Here is a 24,359-nt window from a genome sequence, read left to right on the forward strand (position 1 = left end):
GCTGCTGTGCCTGCCTTCTCACACAGATTGCTTTTTTTTTTTAAATGATATCATTTTTATAAACCAAATCAGAGATATTTTTTCTCATTAGATGTTGTATTTAGTAGGTATATAAAAGAGACCACCTCACCATGGGCCGTTCCCACCTATCTGGAGTGTTTCCCTCATTTTGCCAGAACCAGGCTTCCCCTTCCTCTCTCTTGGCCAGGCTTCTGAGATGTCAGCATATTTTATACCTAACCCTTCCCAAACAGCTTTGGACGGTTAAAGAAATGGGAATGTACCTCCTGTCTTTGGCCTTTTGCATATTTTTATTTACCATTTCATTTCAGGGAAGATAATAGTGTGTTAGTTTCCTAGGGCTGCTATAACAAATCATCGTTAACTGAGAGTTTTAAAGCATCATAAATGTATTCTCTCAAAATTCTAGAGGCCAGAACTCTGAAATCAGGGTGTCAGAGGACTGCACTCTGATACAAGGTTCTAGACAGAAACCATTCCATGCCTTTCTCCTGGTAGCTGCTGGCAATACTTATCATTCCTTAGCTTATAGCTGTGTCACTTCAATCTCTACTTCTGTACTCACATTGCCACCTTCTCTGCTGTTTGTGTCTCCTTTTCTCTATTGTAAGGATATTTGCCATTATGTCAGGCCCATCCAGTAATCCATGATGACTACATCTTTATATTAAATCTGCAAAGACCCTTTTCTTAAGTAAGCGGACATTCACTGTTTCTAGGGACTTGGACATTGGCATACCTTTCTAGGGACCACCATTCAACCTTCTATATATGGTAAGATAATCATGGAGCATGTGAAAGAGTATAACACAAATTCTTTCCACTTTTCACATTAATTCCTGGTTTTGTTAGTCCTGGTTAGTCCTAGTTAATCCTGGTTAGTGTCTATACTTCCTGAGCTCAGGCGGTATAATATTTTTCACTTTTAAAAACAAATGTCCCAGTTTATCTACAGCTAAACTCAATTTTGAAACATAATAGTTTTTTCCCCCAAGACTCTGCCTTATATCAAAACAAATGTAATCAAGCAGGTCATTTTTAAAAGACTTTTCAAAATGTAAAGTCATTTTTTTAAAGATTTTATTTATTCATTCATGAGAGACACACAGAGAGAGGCAGAGACACAGGCAGAGGGAGAAGCAGGCTCCATGCAGGGAGCCCGACATGGGACTCGATCCTGGGTCTCCAAGATCACACCCTGGGCTGAAGGTGGTGTTCAACCACTGAGCCCCCCGGGCTACACAAAATGTAAAGTTACTGAGAAACCTACAGGTTACTAAAAAGGAAATATAATCTGTTTTCATTGTTCTAGATTTCTCTTCTATATGACATAGGAAAGAGCTCTACTATTAATGTGATAACAAGGGTAGAAATGCATAAACATAAAGGTTTGAGGGAAGTTCTAACCCTTGATCTTTGGTACTCTCATTGGCTGATAAACACTTTCACAGTTCATTTAGCTTTTCTTTTTTGTTGTTGTTGTTCATGGAAAGTTTGGTGACTCCTAGAAATATTTATTTTTCTCTTTCTGTAGAAAACCTGACATGATAACACTATGGTTCATGATTTCAGCCACGTTCATAATGATTCTTTAACTTATCAGAAACAGTAACTTTAATTTCCTTTTGAAAGCAGGTGACTGCTGAGCACAGCCCCATAAAGCTAATTAATTATGGTAATTGTGTCATATGATGCTTGAAAATGGGTGCTCACAGAATCGCTGAGAAAAATGCTTCTATATGTAGTTCAGCAGACTATATGTGCACTTTTAATCTCTATTCTTCCATTTTCTACCAAAAAAATAATTTTCCTCCTGGAGAGAGAAATTGATGTAGGATATGGCATGCTTTGAGAGCCATGATAATCCAACCAAAGCCTGACATACAAATAGATAAATGGTCCTGAACTTTCTGGGCATTGACATACCTGTCACAAGAAGAAATGTATACTTTCCCTTCCTCCATTTTATGCTCTCATGATAGCCCTTGTCAAAGGAAATTATTATCTATTATCGTTATTTTTAAAATATTCTATTGTGGTACAGAATCTGCCATTAGAGTAATAAGGAGAAAAAACACTACATATTTTTAAATTTATTCTCTGAAAAAATTTTTCTCATGACAATATAAAAGAGCACACAAGAATATAAAAATACTCCTATCACCTTGGTAAATGTTAAAGTGTATTGGTTTAAAAAAAAAAGTCAGCCCCCTGTCACAATGACATTGTGTTTTTAGCTTTTCCTTAGATTTCTGCTTTTTCTTTAGATTCTTTAGATCTAGACAGACAGCAGGCCTGTTGCATGTCATACCTATTCTCTGAATGGTATCAAGAAAGGCTCATATTGAAGATACTCTACATTTAGATGACTCCAGGAAGCACTTTAAGGAGCTTTGCTTCTTTCGTGGCAATGTTGCAGAATGAAGAACTTTTGCCATTTACTTCCTTTGTTCCTTGCGGTGTCTAACAGAGTATGCCACAGATAGCAGGTGTTCAGACATTTGTTAACATTAAATCTGAGAACAGAATAAATCTATTTAAGTAAAAGAGAATTGAGTTGGGCTTCACTTGATATTTCTGTTATGTTCATATGGTAAAATTTTAGCCATTTTGGCCCTTGTGTAACAATCCTCGAGGGTGCTATTGTCTTAGGAAAATAATTGTTCTATCCCCAAGTCAAAATGGGATCCACATGTAGCTCTGTTTCTGGTACTATAAGGATAATAAAGAAACTATTTTTACTCTTTTCTACCTAGGTAACTAAACATCTTTTGTTCTTACTATAATAATGTAAAGTACTCAAATTTTAAAAATATTATAAATGCTATATATTATTCAAATAGTTTTAATTCATTGCAAGTGAGAGATCTATCTCCTTTAGTGATATACCAATCCAGCTAGTTAAGACATTGAATGTTTATATTAATCTTTATCCCAATTTTCAACTAAATTTTAAGCCCTCAATGACAAGACTTATGTATTTCCTCTTTTAGTTTCTTATCAGCATATTTCAGTGGTGGACACCATACCCATTAATTGGCTGCCCCTGTGGACAGCATCTGTTGTCACTGTCCATGCTTGCACAGGACTTGGCAACTCTCCACATGCTTTCATAAAAAAAATATCTTTAAAAATCATTAGAACACAATCTAATAATCACTAAAGATTAACTGAAGATGATATACAGAAAGTATATCCACACTACCATAAACTCAGGAGGCCTTCATACTTTCCTCAAAAGCCTATTAAGTCCTTCTATCAACCAGGGGCTTCCTTTCCACTCCCCAGATCTGCAAGAATTACTCAGAGTTCTAGCTTGTTCCATTTTTTCGTCTTTGAGGTCGACGGTTTTTTCCTTCTGCTTTAAAATGCTTGCAGTTTTGTGTCCTTCAACAGAATTATCAAAGTCATTTTCCTGCAAAAAAAAAAAAAATCCTTTCAGACCACTTGCTTGGAAGATTATATTTTCTCTACGCATTACAAATAAGTAATGGGTATTTTTATTTTTCCTGTTGGACTTTTATTTTTTATTATTTTTTTAAATACTTCCTGCATAATTAATATATAGCATTATATTAGTTTCAGATGTACAATATAGTGATTCAACAATTCTATACATTACTCAGTATTATCATGGCAAATGTGCTCTTAAACCCCTTCCTCTATTTCACCCATCCCTCCACAACCTCCCCTCTGGTTACAATGTGTTTGTTTTCTGTAGTTTGGAGTCTGTTTCTTGGTTTGCCTCTTTTTCACTTGTTCATCTATTTTGCTTCTTAAATTCCACATATGAGTGAAATCATATGGTATTGTCTTTCCCTTACTGACTTATTTCATTTAGCTTTGTACCCTCTAGGTCATCCATGTTGTTGCAAATGACAAGATTTTATTCTTTTTATGGCTGACTAATATTCCATTGTGTATACATACCGTATCTTCTTTACTCATTCATCTATTGATGTACACTTGGGCTGTTTCCATAGTTTGGATATTTTTAATAATGCTGCAACAAAAGTAGGGTGTGTATATCTTTTTGAATTTATGTTTTTGTATTCTTTTGGTAAATACCCAGTACTTGAATTACTGGATCATGCAGTAATTCTATTTTTAATTTTTTGAGGAACCTCCATACCATTTTCCACTGGTAGATGCACCAGTTTGCATTCCCATCAACAGTGAATGAGGGTTTCTTTTCTCCACACCCTTGCTACCATGTTGTTTCTTGTGTTTCTGGTTTTAGCCATTCCGATAGGTGTAATGTAATATTTCATTGTGGTTTTGATTTGCATTTCCCCAATGATTAATGATGTTGAGCATTTTTTCATATCTGTTCACCATCTGTATGTCTTTTTTGGAGTAGTGTCTGTTCATGTCTCTTGCTCAATTTTTTTTTTTCGTGGCTAAAACCCATTTATTCCTAATCTACATAAGGCTGGCCTCTGTAGCTACACATGTAGCTTCTATCTGCCTTTCTTTCTTTGGATGGTTTTACTCTATGATTCTTTGTACTGAGTACAAAGTCCAATGACACTTATCGCAAATTTGAACACTGTGAATTTGAGATTATTTAGGTTATTTGCTTTGATGTTGAGTTGTATAATTTCTTTTAGTTTTGTTGTTTCCTTTTTTGTACAGAAGCTTTTTATTTTGGTGTAATCCCAATAGTTTATTTTTGTTTTTATTTCCCTGCCTCAGGGGACCTTCCTAGAAAAATGTTGCTATGGTTGATGTCAGAAAAATTACTGCCTGTGCTCTCTTCTAGGATTTTTATGCTTTCAGGTCTTATATTTGGGTCTTTAACCCATGTTGAGGTTATTTTTGTGCATGGTGTAAGAAAGTGGTCCAGTTTTCTCAATACTATTTGTTGAAAAGCCTGTCTTTTTCTTGTTGCATACTATTGCCTCCTTTGTCAAGATTAATTGACCATATAAGCATGGCTTTGTTTCTGGGTTCTCTATTCTAAGTAGTGCATATTTTGAGAAAGAGGGAGAACCACTATGTGTCTAAGAATCAGAGCTATATTAATGTTCTAGTTTTATCACTTATTTGTAATATTTTATAAATTATTTATCCTTGTTAAATCTTAGTTTTCTCATTTTAAAAACTGATAGTATCATACACATCTTATTATGTTTCCTGTAGAAATTAATGATAATATTTGGAAAGCACTAAGAATATGTTTTATGTTGTGTGAAATAAGACCACACACTGAGAATTTTTTAAAAAGTCTTCATCCTTCATAGGAACAATATTTCAAGAAGAAAGATGAGGAATACATACTGGTTAGCCACTGGATGACCATGGTATCCATATTCCCTGACACTGAAAATTTATAATTTATACATGATCATAGAGTAAGATCTTCTTTTTTTTATAGAGTAAGATTTTCTTTGAGAAGATTTTGCATTTCATAGTGAACAGGGAGAGACCTCGGGGCATTGAGAGAAGAGAGAAGACCACAATATCCTTAACAGAGAGGAAGGTATATTTTGCAGACAAAAGTAGAAAACAATGACTATTTAAGAGGCATTGATACCATGCATTTGAAAGAAAACATATTACTATGAGAGATTTAGGATTCTGCTAAGGAGTCCCAGGTTTATTTGTTTAGCAGAGTGAAACATTAAAGATATATAGTGGGGTTGCTGTGCTTGTTCTGGGCAGTAAAATGTAAGTACCTCTTTGTCAGTTGACCTGTTAACTTTTCAACAAGTCAAACTTCTATTTATTGTGGACACTGTTTTTGTTTTTTTTTTCTTCATTGGCCCAGAGTGAGCTTCCAATAAATAGAATTAATATATCTTCTGCATTGAATTTTAATTTGTATAACAAATGGTTGCTTTGTCCAAGTACTTAATTGATACGATGCCTTGTTTTCATTATGTATTAAGTTCCTTACACTCTGCTCCAATAAATATCTTTATTAACAAAAAAAAGTAAAGGGGGTTAATTTCAATTCCAGGAATATACTTCAATTTCAGTCACAACTGTCAAATAAAAATGGGAAGGAAAGAATCTTATTAAAATGAAATCATTGATATTAGATAGACATATTTGCACATGTTATTCTCATTCTTACATGGCATGGTAGGAGAAAAGAGAGACTCCTGAAAGTGCCTCATGACTTCAGGGAATAGAATTAAGATCATAGTAATGAGATATTGGTTAAAGAAAACTATGTTAAACAAGCATTTAATTAGCCTTAGATGTTGTCAGCTTTCCGGCTGTGATGGGATTGAATGTTCAGGGTTTTCTTCCTCTGAACCTAATTTTCTTCAGGGAAAAAAGTAATGTTGTCACTGATAATGCCACCCACATTTATCGTTATAAACTGCTTACATTTGACTGTGTGATGATGTGTGTGGGGATGTAAGCTTGAGCATATGAGGAGCTCTCTTTCTCATTATACTTTACAAATTTCATTTTAAATGTTGGTCACCATATAGCAATCAAATATGGACTCATCTCATCATTCAATTAGTAATGAGAAAGATGAAAAGGCCCAGTAGTTTGCACTTGAAATCAGATGTAGTTAAAAATGTAACATTTACTGTTTTTACCTTACATTTAAAACAATAATTTTAGCTTTCCTTGACTGAATACAAATCCTATATTATATATTTTATATGTAGATATACATATGATATATTATTCATGGTATTTTATTAATAATTTTGTTAAACCTGTAATTCATATTTTACTATCATTTTACAGATACTGAAATTGAGTCTCGAAGAGGTCTAAAAATGTACCTAAGGTTGAACCTAAACATCTGCCTTATTTTGGTTATAGCTCAATTATACTGTTGAAAGACGGTCCACAAAAGGAATTTGTCACATATTTGGAAATCACTGTTTAAAGTCTCACTACTCTTTGCATATCTTATCTAGTTGAGTCAGACTTAACTTGATAACTTATGTATTTACATGTTTATATAAAACCCACGTGACTATATGATCTTTGAACCCCATATCTTATTTTTTTTTATAGACCCCTTGGCATCTGGCTATCAGTTATCATTTTTTGCAACTCTCAGTGTTTTCCCTCTTTATCCTAATTTCATTTCTCTAAACTTCTCTGAGTCTGGAAACTAGATGGTTAAGATAGAACAGAGAATCAAGGAACAGTTTTTAGAGTCTATGTATGGCCCAATGTAAATAGCAACTGAAACAATGTCAGTCATATTTCAGGTGCAATTATAAATGGGACTGTTCTCTTATTTCTCTTTAGTATGAATGTTTAGAAATACAACAAATTTCCGCATGTTATTTTTATATCCTGTGACTTTATGGATCATTTACCAATTCTAGTAGTTTTTTGGTGGAGTCTTTGGAGTATTCTATGCATAATATTGTGTCATCTGCAAATAGTGACAACTTTACTTCTTCCTAACCAGTTGGGATGCCTTTTATGTCCTTCTCTTCTCTGATTGCTGTGGTTAGGACTTCTAATACAATGTTGAATAATATTCCAGGAGAGTGGACACTCCTTATCTTGTTCCTAACCTTGTGAGAAAAGCTCTGTTTTTCACTGTTGAAGATGATATTAGCTTGGGTTTTTCATATATGGTCTTTATTATGTTGAGGTATATTCCATCTAAACCTACTTTGTTCAGATTTTTTATCATGAATGAATGTTGTACTTTGTCAAATGCTTTTTCTACATCTGTTGAAATGATCACAAGGTTTATAACCTTTCTCTTGTTAATATGATGTATCACAGTGATTTATTTACAATTGAAGCATTGTTGCATCCCTGGGATAAATCCGACTCGAACATAGTGATTAGTGTTTTTAATGTATTGTTCATTCAGTTTGCTAATGTTTTGTTGAGAATTTTTGCATCTATGTTTATCAGGATACTTTTTGTGCTTTTCTCTTTCTGTCTTTCTTTCTTTCTTTCTTTCTTTCTTTCTTTCTTTCTTTCTTTTTTCTTTCTTTCTTTCTTTCTTTCTTTCTTCTTTCTTTCTTTCTTCGGTGTTTTTATCTTGTTTTGGTATCAGGACAATATTGGTCTCATAGAATGAATTTGGAAGCTCTCCTTTCTTTTTGATTTTTTTGGGATCATTTGAGAAGAATAGGTTTTCATTCTTCTTTAAATGCTTGGTAAAATTTATTTATAAAGCCACCTGGTCCTAGGCTTTTGTTTCACACTATAGGGATCTCAGAAGAAGAAGAGAGAGAAAATGAGGAAGATATAATAGCTGAAAAATTCCCAAACCTGAGGAAGGAAAAAGACATCTAGATTCAGGAGGCATAGAGAACTCCTAACAAAATCAACCCAAGGAATACTACACTAGTAATTAAATGGCAAAAATTAATGATAAAGACATAATACCATTTTCTTCAACGTGGATGGAACTGGAGGGTATTATGCTGAGTGAAGTAAGCCAGTCGGAGAAGGACAAACATTATATGTTCTCATTCATTTGGGGAATATAAATAATAGTGAAAGGGAATATAAGGGAAGGGGGAAGAAATGTGTGGGGAATATCAGAAAGGGAGACAGAACGTAAAGACTGCTAACTCTGGGAAACGAACTAGGGGTGGTAGAAGGGGAGGAGGGCGGGGGGTGGGAGTGAATGGGTGACGGGCACTGGGGGTTATTCTGTATGTTAGTAAATTGAACACCAATAAAAAAATAAATTAAAATAAAAAAAATTATCTTTTTCTAATAAAAGATTGCATGTTTGGACTCTTAAAAAAATAAAAAAAAATAAAAACAGTCAAAGAGAATAAAACCATTATATACACGGGAAATCCCATAATGGTATCAGCTGATTTTTCAGCAGAAACTTGCAGTCTGAAAAGGAGTGTCATAATATATACCAAGTGCTGAAAAGAAAAAAATCTGCAGCCAAAGAACACTCTATCCAGCAAGGCTATCATTCACAATATAAGGAAAGATAAAGAGTTTCCCAGGTAACAGAATTTAAAAGAATTCATCACCACTAAATCAGCCTTACAGGAAATGTTAAAGGGAATTCTTTGAGTGGAAAGAAAAAGCTATAATCAGGAGCAAGAATATTATTAAAGGAAATAATTTTACTGGTAAATACAAACATAACATGAGTAGTAGATTAATCACTTATACATCAGTACAGAGGTTAAGGTACAAAAGCTGTAAAATCAATTATAGCTATTAAAATCAGTCAAGGGACTCATAAAATAAAAAGTTGTAGTATATGACATCATATACATAAAACATGGGTGGAGGGGAGTGAAAATTTAGTGCTTTTAGAATGCATTCAAACCTAAGGGGCCATAAACTCAATATAGACTGCTATATGCATAGAATGTTATATAGGGGCTTAATGGTAACCATAAATCAAAAACTTGTAATAGATACACACAAAAATTAGGGAAACAAATCCAAGCATATCTCTAAGAAAGCCATTAAACTACAGGGACTTCTTGTGGGAAGGGAACTACAAAACAACTATAAAACCAGAAACAAAATGACAATAAGTACATACCTATCAATAACTAGGATATGGTATTGCATAATTAATATATAGCATTATATTAATGTAAATAATGTACATTATTTGAATGTAAATGTGGTAAAGGCTTCCATCAAAAGATATAAGGTGACTGAATGGATAAAGAAACAAGACTTGTCTATATAAGTCTCATATAAGAGATTTATTTCAGACCTAAGGACACATTCAGGCTGAAAATGAAGGGATAGAAAAACCTTAACCTGCAAATGGAATTGAAAAGAAAACTGGAGTAGCAATACTTAATATAGGACAAAAAAGACTTTAAAACAAAGACTGTGACAAGAAACAATGAAAGACACTATGTAATGATACGGGTAACAATTCTCAACAAGGGGATATAACAATTATAAATATTTAAACACCCATCATAGGAATACTTAAATACATAAAGCAATTATTAACAGACATAAAGGAAGAAATTAACAGTAAATAATGGAAGGGGATTTTATCATCCCACTTACATCAGTAAATAGATCATCCAGATTTAAAACCAACAAAGAAATAGTGGCTTTGATTGACACGTTAGACCAGATGGACCTAATAGATATATTTAGGCTATTCCATCCCCAAACAGCAGAAGACATATTATTTTCAAAAGAACATAGAACATTCTCTGGAAAGAACACAAATACATGGAGGCTAAAAACATGCTACTGAACATTGAATGGGTCAACCAAGAAAAGAAAAAGAACGAAAATACAACACAATGGCCTAAAATCTTTGGGATACAGCAAAAGCTGTTCCAAAAGGAAAGATTATACCAATACAAGCCTACCTCAAGAAGCAAGAGAAATCTCAAATAAACAATCTAAACTTATACTTAAAAGAAAAAGAAGGGTAAACAAGGGCCAAAGCCAGTAGAAGGTAGGGAATAGTAAAGATTAGGGCAGAAATAAATGAAATAGGGAATAAAAATAGATCAATAAAACTGGGAGTTGGTTCTGTGAAAAGCTCAACAAAACTGATAAATCCTGAGCCAGACTCATTGAAATAGGAGAGAGACCTCAAAGAAACAAAATCAGAAATGAAGTAAGAGAAATACCAACACCATAGAAATACAAAGGATTAGAAGAGATTATGAAAAATTATATACCAACAAATTAGACAACCTAGAAGATATGGATAAATTCCTAGAAATATATAAACTCCTAAAACTGAATCAGAAAGACAAAATTTGAGTAGACCAATTATTAGCAATGAAATATGATCAATAATCAAAAAACTCCAAATGCAAAAAAAAAAAAAGACCTCCAAATGCTTCTTAAAAAAAAAAAAAACAAAGCAGCTTTATTGAGGTATAATGGCATACAAAGAACTGCACATGGGTCACATGTATAATTTGATGGATTTGGATCTATGCAAACATCCATGATACCACCAGCACCACAGTCCAAGTAATAGGAATATCCAATCCCTCCCACGAGTTCCTTGTGTTCCTTTGTTTTTGTTTTTTGTTTCTTTGTTTATGTGGTAAGAATATGACATTCTACTCTGCCATGTTATTCATTTTTCCCTTGGGTTCTAGTCTTACCTTGCCCTTTGAACTCAATATAACATTATTTCTAAAAGCCTGGGGGTATACCTTTATCAAATTCTGGCTTACTATTTATTCTCTACTTCCTGCTAATCAATTCTCTTATCAGTTCAGCTTCTCTAGGACCATAATATTTGGGGAGACATATATAGGTAGAGATCCTCTAGGATTCACCCCTTAAATTAGAATAAAAGGGAGAGCATGTCTCCCCAATACTGACTCCTAAGACCAAAAAATAGTGGGACTTCCTAGAGTCTTTCAAGTATCCATGATTTTTATACGTTTTTCTTCATTTATTTTTTAACTTTAATGTCTCCTTGAAAAAAATCAGAAATAAAATCTCCATTAAAAAAAAAAACTCTTTTAAAAAATCTTCCTTTTTTTCTCTTTTATTTTCAAACATTGCAGAGCGTTTTTTTTTTTTTTAAGATTTTATTTATTTATTCATGAGAGACACAGAGAGAGAGAGAGGCAGAGACACAGGCAGAGGGAGAAGCAGGCTCCATGCAGGGAGCCCAGCGTGACTCGATCCGGGGTCTCCAGGATCACACCCCTGGCCAAGGCAGCGCTAAACCATTGAGTCATCCGGGCTGCCCCAGCAGAGCATTTTTCATCAAAGTCCAATTCTCAGGCAGTTTCAATCTCTCCTAATGCCTACAAATATTTAAAAGACCGATAAGTACAATGTGAGCCTTGCAGCTCATGGAAGTGAAAAATGGAAAAAGAGCTCATAAGTTCAAAGCCTTTGTCTAAGAGGTTTATTTACTAGCAGATCTGTATTTATTGAGAGGGGCTCCCTTTGGTGTATCTCCAGAAGAAAGGAAAGCCCATTCCTTTTTGACCCATCTCAGGTCTTAGGAAAACTCTGCCTTTGCCACAAAGCCCAGTTCTAGACATACAAATCTATATAATATCCCTTAATTGTACAAGGCAATAGTGATTTTTTTTTCTATATCCCAACTCAGGTAGTTCACATTGTCTATGAAATACACTTGCCTCTTACTTAATTGTATTCTGAATAAAATATTTGTATATGTGTGTATTATATTATAGTTCTCTTATTATAATTATTATTCATCCTCTACCTAATATATTTTTCTACTTAGGATAATTTTCCTAACTTCACTGAAATTTGGTTTTCTTATTTGTAAATTTGGGCAACTGTTCAAAATTAAAATATATAAGTGGATAGCTCGAACTTCATAATTAATATAGTAGAGACATATTTTGTCTTAGAATAAGTTATAAATTAAACACTGAACCAGTAAGAATCTTCTACAGATATTTTTATCTGTTTTTCTATACTTCTTAAATCAATATTTATTTGTTTTTTCATACAGGATGCCAATGAGAAATAACCACCCACTCTTCTAGCCAGATTTTCAGTTATTTGTCAACAAATGGAAAGACAGGTTCTTCTACACATTTTTTCCCACAGGTTGGACTAATCTGAAAGACTATTTCATGATTTCTCTCTTCATTTACCTGTTAACTTCAATTCATTTAGGAGTAAAATAAACGCAATAACACACACACACACACACACACACACACTTTTTGGTCTACAGCTAAAAGATATACTTGTATATATTTCAAAAAATATGAACAAAAAGGTATATAGCAGTACCACTTTTAATAGACTCAACCTGGAAAATATGCCCATGTCCTCATAAGAAATAGAATGGATAAATATACTGTGGAATATTCAGAAACATTAATGAATAAAGTACTGACATACACAACAGATAGTACTATGGTTGAATCTCAGAAGGAAAAAAAATAAAGACCAAAGAATACATATGTGTATTCCATTCCTGTAATTTGCAAACAAGATATAAAATACTTCATAATTATATTACCATGTCAACACTTTGCAAGTAATGGAAAAATTAATCCAAGACGTCAACAGCAGGATAGTGGTTCCTTTAGGAAGAGGAAAGGATAGAGGCTGGGAATGGTCACAAGGAGCTTCTGTGATTCTGTCATTTTCTATCCATTACAAGGGTACAAGTGTACATTTTGGAGGATGTATAGATAATTATAACTGTGGTTTGTATACTACGCTGTTTGTACGTCAAATGAGAAGTTCTTTTTATGTTTTATTATATGAAGTTGAATTGCTATAAGCTAAAAGCTCTAATAAAGTGCGTTTGAGGGATAGTCTATCTCTTGTGAAAACCACAGCTGGTTCTCAGAAGTGAGTTTTCCTTCAATAGAAAATTTGCAGCAAATGTACATAAGCCTGGGATGTAGTGTGGATAGACTGGTCACTCAGAAACTGAAGCATACACGCACACAGAAGGGACTCCAGGCTGCTAAGGGAATTTCATGATGTAAACCTTGGACAATTAATGTTTTCAATATATTAACGAAACAAAAAAGGCAGTTTTAGCTGCAATCCTTTGGTAAATAAAGAAATGGATATTTAAATATCAGTGTACTCCCTAAGAATAAAATCATGCTTAGTGTTAAGTGTTAGGAAAAATATGCAACTTTGATTATCATTCTTTATTTTTGCATTCAGCAATATATATACATTTTCCTTCAAATTTCCAAAATTAATTAAGAGTCTCATTCATTTATTTATCACTTTTTTCAGCAATTCCCTTTTTGAAGCCTCTACTATTTGTGACATTCTGTGCTAAGCACAAAGATACAGAAACGAAAGATATAGACACTGTATTTAAGGAGCTTTTAGTGTAGAATGTTATGGAGAAGTTAAGTGCTTATTGTAACACAGTGCAGTCCATCTGCTGGCATAGAGTTATTCTGACTGCATTATGGAAGTAAGGAAGAGTGGCCTAACCCAGGAGGAAGAGGTGGATCAGAACAAGGCAGAGAGGCTCTCTGGCTGACAAATTGTGGTTAGAGACTGAAGAAGGGCATGCCCAAAGGCACTTTCATCATTGAGTTTATTCTATTAATTATTGTCTATTTAGTACTCATCCTTCAGTAGAAGACTTGAAGGGATGAAGTTGGATTAATCTTTAATCACTGAAAGCTGTCATTTTTTGAAAGATGAAATGCGACAGATCCTTGAAAAATAGGGAGATCAAATTTAATGTAGCCTTTAAAATAGAGCCCTCCTAACAAACAAGGTCTCCACGAAGCCGGCAAATTATTACTAAAATGGCTTCAAGACAATAACACTGTCTAGATATGAGACCCAGTTAACTCTGGTAGAAGAAGCTTGACCTTGTATTGATCTCATCTGCCTCTAAATCGTTATTGTTAACAGAACCCATGTTCTACTTGGTGGGCTATTTAAATAATTTACTAAGAGATCAAGTAACTCAGAAGCTATAAATGAGTGTGCCAGGAGAAAGACATTTACAATATAGAGCACAGGGGCATAGAAAGAGTTATTACTGTGCTGAAGAATATATTTTTGTTTATGGCTTTTTTTAGACCATGGGAAATTTTCATGCCCCGAATTACTGTCTTAATCTGCAAAATTAGAAATTTTATCTTTGCGCCTTCCCTAGCATTAATTGAGAAGCAGTATTTTTACAAATCTTGTGTAGTCGCTAAACCTCTTCTCTATGCATCTGGGGCTTGACGAATGTCTGTGAATTAATTAAAAGAGAAAACAAAAGACACAAAATAATAAGATATATTATCTTACTTGTGGAAGAAGGCTTTTGGAAGTTCAGTGAAGGGGGGCTATATAAAAATAACAGAATATTAAAAATAAAATAACCCATGTAAAACTGGCCAAATTAAGATCAGATTATCAGAGAGTGGCTGTCCAGGGTGCAGATGTGCAGCTAGTAAGCAGTAGGTAAATGGAAATGAAGAGGACGGGTTCATCCAGTAAAAGGAAAGACAGAGCAGAAGAGCCCATGAAATGGTAATTGCTTTATTTATGCATTTAAATATGTATTGCCTACTGTGTTCTGGGTGCCTGGGATACTGTACCAGCATTCCAGGTGGTCTTATGGGTTAACTGCTTCGAGTTAACAAGCTCCTTACTTGCTGACCTAAATCCCTTGATCTGTAACAGAACTAATTCAGTCTATTTGCGGACCGCTGGCCTTGAAGAGTGAAGGACCAGAACTTTCCCAGGCTACAGAATCCAGCAAGTCTATTTGAGGGCATCTTGGCTTTCTGATTAGCTGAGCAATTTTTCAAGAAAAAGGACTTTTTTTTTAGCTTCCACAAATGATTTTACTGACCTCCCTTTGCATATCTGTAGATCTGAACCTCTTTTTTTTATTTTTATTTTTTTACTTATGATAGTCGCACAGAGAGAGAGAGAGAGGCAGAGGCACAGGCAGAGGGAGAAGCAGGCTCCATGCACCGGGAGCCCGACGTGGGATTCGATCCCGGGTCTCCAGGATCGCGCCCTGGGCCAAAGGCAGGCCCTAAACCACTGCGCCACCCAGGGATCCCCAGATCTGAACCTCTTTTGCAGAAAGAACAGAGTACTCTTGCGTATCACGAAATAAGAACCGAACCCCCGCACACAGCTCCATAGCACTGAGATAAAATTTGTAGCTGGCATCATCTATCTGCATATAATCAAGACATGTTGCAGGCCACCGACCTCCCTTTGCTTATTAACTACCCTAAATCCTTTTAAGTATTCCTGCCCCACAGTAGAAACCTCTGAGTTGGCTTTTGGACAAGAGTCCACCTTCTCCCCAGGTTGTAGGCCTCCTGGATAAAGCTCAAATTCCATTCCAATCAAAAACTCATCTCTTGAGTAGTGGTGTTTCCAGCGATGGGCAGCTAAACAATATAGTAACAATAAACCTATAAAGACCCTTGCCCTCATGGAACTTACATCCCAGGGGGAGTAGAAAATTCCCAACAATAATCTCTTTTTCAATCCAGGTGGAGTAGAAGTGATAGAGAATGATCAATATCGCTATATTGCTAATGCACCTTGTACTTCTATCTACAATGCACTGGAAATCGTTAGACACATCTTCTGCAAAGGCCCTCTACCAAATGCCGAGAGAGATGAAATGAGATGTGGTTTGGACACAAAGTGCAGATTATCTGGGTAGCACAGATGTCTACACGCTCAAAGACTTTAAGTGTTTGGCTTGATTGAAACCACTGCTCTCTTGAACAGCTGGCTTTGGAAGACATACTCTTCATAGTGAAATAAAGCAAAGGTTGTTTCTCTCCTGTCAATGAAAAAATACAGACATATAATGCAACTCTTCCACGTACTGTTTCCAGTTGGGCAGTCTTACATACATCATTTCACAAGCTTGCACATACGTGTGTAGGAGAAAATCCAGAAATTTGAATTGCTGGGATAAAAGGTACTTTGGATTTTAAATCTAAGGTATTTATTCAATTTTCCTTTGGGGAATTTTATAAATTCATATTCTCAATGGTGATATTCATCCATGGCCTCAACAACACAGCATCATGACTTATGTATTTTGGTCATGTGCATAGAAGAAAAAAGATATTATACTCTTGATTTTTATTTCTTTGTGAGGAAATAATGGTGAGGTTGAAACGTCATATTTAAAAATTATTTTTATTTCCATTTCTTTGAATTCCCTATTCATAAACCCTTGGTTAATTTTTCTGTTGATTCATTAATCTGTTTCTTACTTATTTCTGAAAACCTTTAATCCTTGGTAATCTAAATTACATTTTTTTTTCAGTTTGCCATTTGTTTTTGGACTTAGGTTATGATATTTTGCCATAAATATGATATTTTTGTTGAATTTATCCTTTAAAAAAACTTTTATAGCTTCTGTATTTTGAATCATGGTTAAAAAGGTCTCAGACCCTAAGAGGCTATAAAACAGATTTCCTATGTTTTATTCCTGTATTTTTATGATGTTATTTTATTTTCACATTTAAATGTATAATCCGGTTGGAATCCATTGTGATATTCAGTATGAAGAAGGATAGATCCACCTTTAGATTATTCTAAATGACTACCAGTTTTCTCAATACCACTAATTGAGTGATCAGCCTAATTATCCACTGAACTGAGATGGCACACATAAAACATAGTAAATTCCTATATACATTTGGGTTTATTTTTTAACTTCCTATTCTAGTTATTGATCTGTCTAGCTAAATATGATTTTATCGTCTTATATGTCTGTGATGCATAGTTATTACTGGGTTTTAAGGTTTAATATATATTTAGGCTGTTTATTGCTTTTTTTCTTTTTTTTTTTAATTTCTTTTTTTTTGTATCCCTTTATGTGTTTTTTCAGGTGAGGTTACAAAGCACTTTATCTACTTCTGTCCCAATCCCAAAGGATATGAGAAAACTATTGGTATTGTTATTTGTATCATACTAATTTTTTAAAAAGATTTTACATGTTTATTCATGAGAGACACAAAGAGAGAGAAACAGAGGCATAGGCAGAGGGAGAAGCAGGCTCCATGCAGGGAGCCTGATGTGGGACTCGATGCTGGATCCTGGGATCATGCCCTGAGCCAAAGGCAGACGCTCAACTACTGAGCCGCCCAGGCATTCCTGTATCATACTAAATTTAAAACAAATTAGAGTTGACATCTTTATGTTATTCAGCCTTTTTCTCCAAGTACATTTATTTTATCTTTCTTTGTATCCTTTAAAAGGATTTTAAAGTTTTTTAAAAAAAATATTGTACATTTCTAGTTAGGTTTATTCCTAGCTATTTTATCTGTATAAAGCAATGTTATTTTTGCCAGGGTCCCTTCAAAGACCCTCTCTGGATTTAGTCTTTCTCTGATCATGGAAGATACTTCAGGCATGTTTCATAGATTCTCTGTCCCTTCCTGTCCCAAGTACATTCTTCCTTCAGAGATTAATATGCGTGTCCATTGTGGGGCCCCTGGGTGGCTCAGTCAGATAAGCATCAGTTCAGGTCATGATCCTGTGGTTCTGAGATGAAGCCCTGAGTCAGGCTTTCCCCTCAGCAGGGTGTCTGATTCTTGCTCTCCCTCTGCACCTCACCTTGCTCTCTCTCTCTCTCTCTCTGTCAAATAAATAAGTAAAATCTTAAAAAAAAAAAAAAAGTGGCCATTGTAACAATCAGTTCTCTCAGCTTCAATAATGTTTAACTTTTTTTTTTTTTTTTTAATTTCCCATAGCTTAGACTTGTTTAGGCTTGTACGCTAAAGCCTTGGAAGGCTGGGATCTGCTTTTAGCCTATGATCTAGCTCTACCATCAAGAGGAGAGAGAATCCTGGTACGTGTGATGCCATAATATGACAGTGGTTGGCCTTGCACAGGGCGGAAGTACAACATTGCTGCTCTTTGTCTCCTGTGCTTCTATGCTACTTTTTGTTTTTGTTTGTTTTCAGAGCATTGCTATCCTAATGCTTGCTCTTCTCATTTCTGGCTAGGCATTTAAGACCCCTCTTTCAGCCAGCCGCTAAGCTTCCAGCACTACCTCCTACTCTTCCTATCCTCAATGTACATTTTTTTTTCTTCCCTTTCCTTCGTTATTTATTTATTTAGTTAGTTAGTTGTTAGTTAGTTAGTTAGTTATTGACAGCACTGGCTGACATCCTCCTAGCCATAATGCTGACTTTTGGAGAATGCTTTCCTCACCTTTAAGTGCAGTTTCTTTTCAGTACAACCAACTTTCTTGAGACTGTCATGTAGGGGCAGCTCAGAAAGCTTTTATCTTTAGACTGTACTTGGTGAGAGTTAAACACTAAGGATCACAACACTAGCAGGTGGTCAGTCCCCCAAACAGTTTTTCTAGTTGGGAAGGGAAGGTCCTCCCCTCTTCTCCTGTGGAAAGTATGAGATGAGTAGCTTGAGGAATGCATACAGTTCCAATAACACCATCCAAGATGATTTTCTCTATGGCCTCTGAAAACTTGCTCCTTTAAAGATGAAATCAGACATCCCTAAAGCTGGCAGAAGCAATTTCCATAGTTCTGCTTGTCCTATATATGTCATCTAGCAAATTGTTTTAGGATGTGAGGTTTCCAAGTACCTATTCTATATCTCTTTTACCTTTGAGTCTCAGCTAAACCAGGAAAGAGTGAACCTCATTTTAATATCCAAATACATAGAAACACTGCATTGCACAAACTTGAAGGTGAAAGTTCATGGAGTTCATTTCATAAAATACTCTGTTTTTTTTACTGTGATGCCCCTATTTTCTAGAATATGCTGTCATTTCCCAGAGGAACAAATTTTCTGTAAATTTTTATTCACTTAACGTTAATTTGAACTTGAGCTAAGCAACTAAAAATACAGGTGAATCAAATTTAACAGCATCAATTTATAATTACCTCATTATGTTTATTTCCATGATAAAGTTCTGCTATCTTTTCCTTGACTGGTTTCTTTCACATTTTACTTTTTTTTTTCTCTCTTGCATTTCTAGAGAATATTCCTTTCATTCAAAGTAGCATTCTTCAGCCTCTTAAGGATATCTCAAAGTTGACTTTTCTACATACTTGTGTGAAAAGAGTAAGAATACCATCGCTCAGAAAGAAGCTGAAAATACTGCCATGGAAATATTTTGATAACCATAGAGTCGCTCCTCACTTCATCATTTCTTTAATACAAAATGGCTGTGGTTTTCCTCTTGCCTGTTCATATGTTCACACATGCTACTACCACTGGAGAGACTGCTTTTCCACACCTTCCTCTGAGTAACCATCTTTCACTCATTCTTCAGGATTCAGCTTATGCATATATTTAAAAAATATGCTTAAAAATAGAGCTAAGTTTAGAATTCCATTATCGAAAGACATAAAAAACAGCTAATTTTAAATTTGATGGTTTTTCTCCATCATATCCATCATAAATTATAGAATATTTTATTTGAATGTTATTTAATCAGAGATAGCATTAAACATATACTATGCCCCTGTTAGATTTTAGACTAAAAATGTCAAAACATACATTATCCTTGTATTCTTTTTTATATTTTTTGCCTTAGTATGATTGGTATATAAAACAACTAAGGGCTCTATGCTATATATGTATCTAAGAAAATTAATGTCATAGAGTTTTAGTATTTGAAGAAACTCTAAAGCTTATCTGGACAAAATTTCTGCTGAATCCAAAAATTCACTCCAGTACGTTACTGTTCTATACATACATTGACAGCTTGTCACCAGCTATCTGCTTGAATAGTTCAGGTGAAGAACACTAGCTTTTCAAAGCAGAGCTCTTCAGGGTAGTTTCAATTTTATAAAATCTTTTATTATACAGAACCAGTGTCAGCTTCCCTGTAATATGCCCACATTTTTGCTGTGAAAGCTAAAGAGTACCTGCTCTTTTAGCACCTAGGAATTGAATACCTGTTTTGTTACAAGGATAGGATCAGATATTCTGGAATAAACAAAAATAAACAAGATGGGATTCATACCCTAGAGGAAGTTAGTCTTGTGGCAAGATATTTGAAAATAAATGTTAACTTAAGATTAATATTTGTATTCTCTGATATTAGGTAACGTTTTAAAGTATAAAAATGTGAACATATATTAGCTGACAATGACAATTGTTATAGATGATCTCCTACTTAGGGAATTTTGTTAAACCTTTTTTTGCGTGTGTGCATCCATGCACCTTAAAATATATATTTTTTATTTTATGGAAATTTGGCAGGGTTTGAAATGTTAAAATAAAATATCTAAAAGTCATGGACTGTTGAAGGTATATCAAAATAAATGTATCAAATATATTTTTAAAGTTACTAAAATTATCTGATAATTTCAGTTCTGCAGAGGCCAAATGTGAGTTTCACACTACGAAGTAATGTAGCATTTTCAGAACCTAACACAACCTTTATATGTTTTTAATGGATTGGTAGAGTATGGATCACAGAAAACAAAAGCTCTTCTGTATTCTGTCCTGTTGAGATTACACTCGCTGTCCCTTATTCATTTCTGGTAACCACATTATAAAGTGCCACTGAAAAGCTTGAAAACAATGAAAAATACCTAAGATGATAAGGCATTTAGAAAGATATTTCAGAAAGAACCATTAAAGCAAATGAGAGAGTATGAGAGACACATGCTAAGTGTCTTTACATTGTGGAGTGGCTGTCACCTAGAAAAGGAAATAAGAGTTATTTTTTTGTAACTCTAAAGGGCAAAACTAAAACCAGTGTCTGAATGTCACTGGGTAACATGTTTCAATTTACAATAGCAAGAGCCTTTTTTTATTGAATCTTCTCTAATATAGAAAAGACTGTGTCATTGAAAATAAAAGTGTCATAGCAAAGAATGACTGAATATTTGTTTGGTGTCTATAGAAGAAAACTTCATGCCACATGTGGTCTTTAAAAGGACAAAAGAGAAGAAGAAGAGGAGATTATATTTAAATTCATACATAGTGACTTTATGGAATTGGAGAAACTGTCAATCTTGAGATATGATAATGAACAAAACAACAAAAACAACACTTATCATAATAAAAAGACTAATTTATATACACAGGTTAAGAAAAAGAGTATTGTATGTAGGAAATACCTTATAGAGAAATGGCCTTTATAAAAATAAACCCACTGTAATGGGGATTTTTTTCTTTAGGCTACCACCAATCAACAGAGATGGGATATACCCTTCTGTATGAAACAACTACAAAATTATGCAAAATATGCAGGACAATGTTTTTAAGATAGCCCAACCTAACAACCTGAGAGAATTCTTAGATCATGTCTCAGTGATGGAGATCCCAGGTGGAGCCTGGCAGTAACCTGACTTGATGAGATGATGCTGAGAGCCTAGGGAGGCCAAGATAACAAGAGAAAGCAGGGAAGACTAACACAGAGGAGATCGTTGCACATGGGTACAACTCTATAGATTTGCATAAGGTCCTCCTCCAGACTTAAGCTGAATATTTATCAGTATAAGTATGTGCTAAAACTAGCTAAAGGGGATCCCTGGGTGGCGCAGCGGTTTGGCGCCTGCCTTTGGCCCAGGGCGCGATCCTGGAGACCCGGGATCGAATCCCACGTCGGGCTTCCGGTGCATGGAGCCTGCTTCTCCCTCTGCCTGTGTCTCTGCCTCTCTCTATCTCTGTGACTATCATAAATAAATAAAAATTAAAAAAAAAAAAAACTAGCTAAAGAAGGGAAAGGGTCACCCGAAAGGATTATCTCATGCTGATACAGGGCTATGAATAGTTCCTGTTCCCACCAGTCACAGTAGAAAATCTCATATTTCATTGGATATTGGATAGAGAAATGAGATGAATTCTACATCAGTATTGGATAAAAAATTAGCCTTAGTCAATATACTGGTCTGGTTCCACCTAAGGAAAAAAACAATTTAATAGCAAGACAAGACCAAATTGCTTCCCAGTCCTTAACTGTATCATGAAACAGGGCTCAAAATTATTTATAGAAGTTCAAAAATATCCAGAACTAAATAAAATAAAATTCAGAATGCCTAGCATTCAATAAAAAAGTTACTAGGCATACAAGAAAGAAAGAAAATATATTCTAAATGAGAGATAAATAAAAACAAATTGAGAATGGCACAAATGTCTGAACTAACAGACCCATCAAAACACTAATATAACTATAATCTGTGTGTTCAAATAAAGCAAAGATTAAGCTTGGTAAGTAGAGACATGGAATATAAAAAGAGATACATAAACATTCTTGAGTTAAAAGCTAAAATGGTTGAAATGAAAAACAAACAAATTGGGATTAACAGGACATTAGATATTGCAGAAGAAAAGTTTAGTAAAGTTGGAGACATGGCAATAGAAACATCCAAAATAAAACAGAGAGAGAGAAAGAGAGAGAGAGAGGAGGGGACTCTGAACACAACTTCAACTCCAGGAAGCCAAAAAACTTCTAGAAGATTTTAAATATGTAAAAAAAAAATATTTAAAGAAAATGAGTCATTTTATGTTCAAATTTGATGAAAGCTCTAAACCCACAGATCCCCAAATCACAATTAACCTAAAGCACAAGAAACATGAAGAACATTACATCATAATCCAGTTTTTAAGGACACAAATCTTTAAACCAGGCAAAAAAAAAATACAAATCAAGTGCTGATAAATAAAAAGAATACTTTATATTTGGGCACAACTCAAGGTAAAAACCAATATAGCAACATCTTTAAAGTATAAGAGGAAACTAGATGTCAACTAAAAATTTATCCCCAGAAAAGAAAGTTTTCAAAAATGAAGGAGGGATGAAGATATTTTGAGATACACAAAGCTGAAAGAATTCATTGCCAGTAGATTGAAACTAAAAGATTTTGAAGAAAATCCGTTAGGCTGAAAGAAAATAATGAAGAAAAATCTAAATCTACAAAATGAGAAGCAGAGTGCTGGAATTGGTAATGACAAGGATAAATATAAGTACATTTGAAAAAATATTTAAATTCTTTGAAATAAAGTGATTATTAAAACAAAAATAATCACAATGTGTTTTTATGGCTATAGAAGTAGACTCTTAGAACAGCTCTGAGTACACTTATTCATTTGATCCATCGGAATCAGAAAAGAGATAAATTACTTAATTACTTAGCTTATAAATTTTCCTTCCCTGAGTAGGAAAAGATGTATAGCTAAAAGTCCTATTTCAGTATTTATTTACTCAACTTTTGCTAGATTGTGCCATAGGATTAAGCAGCTCCCAAATTCTCAATGGTTTACCACAACAAATATTTATTTCTCATGATACATGTAAATTATAGATTATCTATGGCTGTGTTCCAGTATGAGATAACACCCCTAACTGGGGCATTGCTTTTCTTATGCAGGAGTGAAAGAGAAGTATTGGAACCACACCTGGCTCTGAAAGATTCTATGCAGAAGTAGCACACTTCATTTCTACTCACGTTTAAGCATGTGGGCAAGTCACATATCCACGGCTGATGAGATGGGGGAAGGATGTTTAATCTTTTTAGAGGGAAGTCAGCAAAAAATGAGAACAATTGTAAAACTTTATCACACTTTCCAACACCCGATGACCCCGCTGAATGTGGGTCATTTATATGTATGAGGATGATAATTTGCCTTCCATATCTATCTGTTTTGATCTAACCATGTAATATTTTACCCTGGGAATACTATGCAAATTTGCCTCAATGTCTTTCTCTTTATCACTATCATTATTAAAGGGATATTCTTCCATTGAAAGGTTTCACAAAAAGTCTAAATGAACATACTAAATACAAACAAAATTATGAAAACTGGGTAGATTTTTCTCACTTGGAAATGTTGAGAATATGGCTAAATGGAAAAATGAAACAGATTTACCTAAGAATTAAATCTCTATTTATTTATCTTATGGTAAGTGCCAGTGTCTGCACTATATACTTCATCTACACTATACTATTTAATCTTCATAATAATATAGGAAGGCAGATGCTTTTTCCAGTCATAGAAGCATATTA

General features: G+C 34.4%; 1 long non-coding RNA gene across 16 annotated transcripts in view; it reads right to left on the bottom strand.

Moving 5' to 3' along the window:
* Positions 1-1,131: 1,131 nt before the first annotated feature.
* Positions 1,132-24,359, bottom strand: part of LOC140611880 (uncharacterized) — a 224,129-nt gene continuing 200,901 nt past the window's right edge. For 15 of the 16 annotated variants that reach the window (XR_012013154.1, XR_012013156.1, XR_012013148.1 and 12 more), the window contains one exon: positions 1,132-3,436. This is a non-coding gene — a long non-coding RNA (uncharacterized lncRNA). The remainder of the gene's footprint in view (positions 3,437-24,359) is intronic. The other variant, XR_012013142.1, reaches the window with a different exon arrangement.

The sequence above is a fragment of the Canis lupus genome, chromosome 20, assembly GCF_048164855.1.
Source record: "Canis lupus baileyi chromosome 20, mCanLup2.hap1, whole genome shotgun sequence".
NCBI lineage: Eukaryota > Metazoa > Chordata > Mammalia > Carnivora > Canidae > Canis > Canis lupus.